The 6,000-nt window shown below is 35.8% G+C and overlaps 1 protein-coding gene across 1 annotated transcript in view; it reads right to left on the bottom strand.

Moving 5' to 3' along the window:
* The window catches only part of slc23a2 (solute carrier family 23 member 2), a 44,186-nt gene extending 38,899 nt beyond the window's left edge, over positions 1 to 5,287 (bottom strand). Inside the window, exon 1 of the mRNA XM_079896714.1 lies at positions 5,008 to 5,287. The gene's annotated coding sequence lies outside the window, so the exon portion shown is untranslated. The remainder of the gene's footprint in view (positions 1 to 5,007) is intronic.
* Between the last annotated feature and the right edge of the window lie 713 nt (positions 5,288 to 6,000).

Consider the following 6,000-nt stretch of genomic DNA (forward strand, 5'->3'; position numbering starts at 1 on the left):
TGACAACAACATTTACTGCAGCACAGCGAGGGAGATTTATAGAGCTGTTTATCAACTACAAGATCTCAGGAGATGCTGTTCAGTAAGAACAGGTGAATTATGGTGAACGTCTAAATGCAGTGCTTTAAGTCTGAGCTAATATGTTTTACTGTGTGAGGAGATCCAAAAAATAATAATAATCTAAATTTAAAAAAAGAACAGGTATACTGTTCAGGTAAAAATTAACTCTTTACCAAACTATAATGATCTCAACTCAAATAGACTGAATCTAACAGGTTATAGGGCTGGGCGATATATCGCATGACATTGTTAGGCGCATCTCGTCAGTAAAGCCGGTTCCTTGATTAGTAGTAAATCGCCATCACCTGCTTTCAGATGGAGCGGCATTCACTACAAAGAGCCATAGTTAACTGACAAGCTGAGCCATATCGCATTAATTATCGCAGGCGATACGTCCGCAATATTAATGCAATAAGGCTCAGCTTGTCAGTTAACTACGGCTCTTTGCAGTGAATGCCGCTCCATCTGAAAGCAGGTGATGGCGATTTACTACTAATCAAGGAACCGGCTTTACTGACGAGATGCGCCTAACAATGTCATGCGAAATATCGCCCAGCCCTAACAGGTTATAGATCAATCTGACACAGAGACACTAACAAAAACCACTGTCTGCACATTTTGTGAAAAAAGGTCACTGTCAAGGACGTCATGGTTTTAAAAACCATGGAGTCAAGAACATCATGTGACCCTGATTTTCTGCTTTGGGTGGAATTTTTTATTCCATTTATGAGGGGTACTGGAAATAAATACATAATACTCAATACAAATAAACATGAATAAGACTTATTCATGTTTCTTTTTTATTTATTTTTATCGATTAAGTCAGCTCAATTGCTTGAAATAAAAAAAACAGAAAAAAAACAAAATACAATGTGCAGCTTAAGTCTGTCATAGGCTAGGCTAGATAAAATTATAATGAGAACATCATTATAATTGTGTGCTTGAGACATGGATTTTAATGGTGAGACTTGTTTTTGTAATCAGGCTCTCAAAAATTATATAAAATTTGATTTAGATTTACCGGCCAATATATCGGTTATCGGATTTCAAATAAATATTATAGGTTATCGGTATCGGCCAAAATTTTCATATCGGTGCATCCCTAATGATAAATAACCACCAGTGATAAATTCTCAGAAGATGAACCAGATCATTGATCAAAACCAGATCATTGTTCAGATTAAAATCCAAACATTTAATGGCACAATGTTTTTCACACAAGCAATAAATGAGGTAAAACCAGTGACTTATCTAAACAATCTCTGAGCTAATAAAGATTGATGCCAATAAATTAAATGAGCAAATGTCACAGGATCCTTCTTTCATAAGAAACCTGACACCTTGCTCTTATGCAAGGTGTGAAACCCTCACAATTTACATTACAGCAAACCAACAGGATCTCAATTATGCTAGCCCTTTAGGGTGGTTTATTGAAAGAATCTCAATCAGAGGCCAGTAAGTGTTATTCATAGGTTTTTACAAAATACAACTATAGAATTCCATTCTTTAAAGGAATAATTAACCAAAAATGAAAATTCAGTCATCATTTCATCATGTCATCATGACTTGCTTTCTTCTGAGGAACATAAAAGAAGATATTTTAAACAATGTCTCCGTTTGATCACACAATGGAAGTCAATGGTTATATATCTTAAATATCTTTTATCCACAGAAGAAAGTGTCATACAGGTTTGAAACGACATAACAGAATTTTCATTTTTGGGTAAACTATCCCTTAAACCATGGCATTGCCTCAACAAAAAGACAGTACCATCAATAAATGCTTTATTTTGCATGACCATCTACATCTCTTAATCCTACCTAAACTTAACAACCACCTTACTAACTATCAATAAGCAGTAATTAGGAGTTTAATGAGGCAAAATTCAGCTAATAGTTAGTTAATAGTAAATTGGACCCTAAACTAAAGTGTGATCATAAATGTTTCATCATGAAAAACGGAAAGAGACAGAAAAAGAGAAGAGAGAATCAGAAGTCATGTGAAAAAGACTGAAATAGCGTGATCGAGAGTGTGTGAGTGATGGCATATTTTTCGCTTTAAGAGACAAAATCTCATTTTGTGAGTGATCAGATGACTGAGAAAAAGAAAGAACAATCAAAAAGAGGAAGAAAGACCTTAATACCATCTTGTTTTTCAGTGGTGTGTTACATAACGTTTTGTGACCGTCAGCCCGCTGGTGTGTTAACATGCCCTCTCAGCTTCACTGTTTAATTACATGCTTCTTCTCCCTTTCCTTAGTTAAGCTGTCTGTTAAATCAATACAGTTAATTGGCAATTTATTAAAACAATCCACTTCTGGGTATGTTTGGATTGACAAGTGAGCAATGACTTCTGCTGACAAATGCTGATTCTAATTCTAAGATAAAAAAAAAAGTAAGACTATACAACTATGAGGATCCATCGCCTTTAACTTCTCTGTACAATTTTAAGGCAAGTCAAAACCAAGCACAACAGATTTGTTTAAGCAAAGCATTCCACTCAAAACAGTCTTCTGCTGCTCGACAGCTTGTGCTATAAAACACAGCGGAGTTCTTCTAAACTACATTGGTTTATCTAAACTGTTTATGCAGCCCTGGATGTCTTTCTGTTGACATACTTTTAAAGGTTATCGGTTTAAAAAGAGTATAGAATCAATTATGCTCTCAGAAACATGCAGCGGAGTAAAGTATTTAATTACTGTACTAAAGTATCTTTTTGACTATTACTTTGTAGTTTTACTGTAGCATTGTTTTTCAGATAAACGAGTATGTGAACTTGGCATGTGTCCTAAATATCTACATGGTATTTTTATGCTTTAGTACAGTCAAAAAATGGCATACAACTTAAACATTGTTTTATTTATCCGCTATACTGTAGAGAGCTTTTTGAAGGATATTTGTTTTCCTCAGAATTAATTTTATTTCTTACAATTCTGAGAAGAAAACAAAAGTCACAATTGTGAGGTATAAACTCGCAATAAAAAAAAAAAGGTAATTGAGACTTTCTCACTACTTTTTTCTTGCAATTGCGAGTGTATACCTCACAATTCAGACTTTTTTCCTCGCAACTGCGAGTTTATATATCACAACTCCGAGAAGAAGAAAAAATGAGAATCACAATTCTGGCTTTTTCTCCCCTCGCAAATTAAAGTTTATAACTAGCAATTCTGACTTTTTTCTCTGAACTGTGAGCTATAAACATGCAAATGTGAGAAAAAACAAAAACAATGGTGAGATAAAAAGTCACAATTACCTTTAAAAAAAATAATAAAATGTATTCCATGGTGGAAAATAGATTCCATATGGAGGAGATGTCACTGACTTTATACTATCTCATGGATGGATGGATAATTTAGGAATCATTTACAAAAACACCCAAAGCACTGTGAATGACTCAAAAGAAAATATAAAAGAACATAAAATCCATATTTTACAATGAACCACAGGAAGATGGAGAGCATAGGTTGGCTATAGATGACCTCCATCCTTCCATGCATAACTGGAAGATTCATGAGGGCATGATTTGCCATTCATACTTCAGTGTTCCCACACTGTATGATGAAATATATATATATATATATGGCATTTCCAGTCATTCATGATTGCTGGGTAAAATTAATTTCATAGATATTTCTGAGGAAGATTTAAACATGCATGTCAGAGAGCAAGCTTTTACATTACTCTATGATTTTTCTTAGTGTACAAATGTTTCCACTAAGACCCTCGACACACAGACTGATGTTATCACGATGGCTTGAGGAAAGTTTTACTCTACAAAGATCAACATCTTGCTGATTTAATTTTTCAGTGCCAAGTATTATAAACAAATGCACTCAAATCAAAAGTTTGGGGTAATGATTAATACTTTTAGTCAGCAAAGATGCATTAAATGTATTATAAGTCACAGTAAAGAAAGACATTAATAATGTTAGAAGTCATCACAATTTCCTAATATTTCCAAGATCGTAAAACATTTATACAAACACCACTGACTTTTTTTATTACGAATTTGCCATTCGGCGATTTATGTTGCACCACTGTCTTACAGGGACAATAAACTAGTAAAGTGTACAACCGGGAGAAGTTAAAGTCAGCCTAGAAACATTCAGTTTAACAATTACCAAATCCATATTCAATGAGGCACAAACTATGTCCAGGTTGTATCACAAATGATGATGTCAGACATGAACCTTATGACCCTGCTCTTCTTCACAATCTTTATGTCACCTCTTCTATCAAACTATTACTAACCTTGACATACTTCTCAAAGATAATCAAATCAAGTATCCCTTTATTTAATCAACTAAGACAAGAACGTTTAATATTCAAACTATCATGTCACCACACTGGAACTGGATATTTGACAGAAAAGTACATTTCTCACTGATTTTGAAGGGAGAAATTATATACTTAATACTTTGTTGTGTTTGGCTTAATTAAACATGGCGTTTTAATGTCGTCTAGCATTATGTGTGCGCAGGCTAGAAAACAGAGAGATTAACCCGCTCGCTGTCACTTGTAGTTATTATAAGATGAAAAAATACATCTCAAACCAGACCGGCTGAAAGCACGTGGTCCTTTAAAAAGAGCCAGTGACTCAACATCCATATGGCTCAGCTCAACAGACAGATCGATAGTGCTGAACGTTATCCATACCTCAAAATCAAGTCTTTGCCTATATACACACACATAAACCAGAGAACAAGAACAAGAAAAAATGTAAGTGTTCATATAACAACAGCGTCGTCTTTATTGAAACGTTATATGCAGTCAAGCCGGTTAGAAGTCAGATTCTGCATAGCTGTATCGCATCGCTGGGACTGGAATAAGGTGTTGATGGGATGCGACTAGGACATTTTCCGTTATGATAGACATGAAGAAAATATACATTTACATTTACAAGTACACCACTTGCGTCACAAAATACATTCAGTCGTTATTGCTCACCTTTCAGGGAAGAAAAAAAACGTCGTCCTCCTCTTTTGTAATTTCCCCTTGTGTTCAGTCGCGCTGCACTGAGTGTCCTACTTCAACACTACTGAGGGTCAATACAGAAACAGCGACTTCCTCTGAGCAAACATCTTCGACAGGAATGAGTCTTCTGACTACACGGGCTTACATGTGATGAGCAGGAGGCGAGTGGAACGGGATTTTTTCCGCTCTGTTATATAGCAACACACGGACGTACACACACAGGAGCGCTGTGGCATTTTTTCAACGCATGCTCAAAACAAACCCTGACGTCGCGACGCTCACAAGCCCCGCCTTCTGGTGACTCTCGGCCAATAGAATTGTTCAGAAGCGATGACGCACCACTCCAGTCACCTCTTTTACAACGGTGTAGTTTCCGCCCCTGTGAGTGTGATTCCATAAGTCCGTTGAATGCATCCTCCTTCACACGCCCCCTATGCTCACAGGACCAACATTTCCTCCTCCATGTGTGCTTTTAACAGTAAAGATGGCGCTTTCATTCTCTCTTTTTTCCCTTAGAAGTAGGCTATCGAACTGACATATTTACAAAATACAATATGCAATTACACAAATAGATAAAAACAAAAGATGCGCTGACGGAAAATATATGTAAACATATATATAAATGACATAAACATACCTCTAACGTTATTGAATATAAATAACGATATGTTAATAAAAGAAGCACATAGTTTCACTCAAGGCCATCCGTGGTGTTCCTTGACGCCCCCTGTCGGTCTTCAGACTGCACTGCGTCATTACTTAATTGACCTACATTCGTTCATCACTACATAATAAGGCGCCAAATGATATGAGCCGCATTTTTCACGTTACAAAATTATTAGGAAAGCATCCGTTGGTTTTACAACTTTGAGCTATTGAAAATAACAACACGTGACCTGTTTCCCATTGTCATCATTATAAAACATTTTCATTACAAAAGAAATTATATAATTAGTGAACAACCCA

Source organism: Squalius cephalus (assembly GCF_949319135.1).
Source record: "Squalius cephalus genome assembly, chromosome: 16".
NCBI lineage: Eukaryota > Metazoa > Chordata > Actinopteri > Cypriniformes > Leuciscidae > Squalius > Squalius cephalus.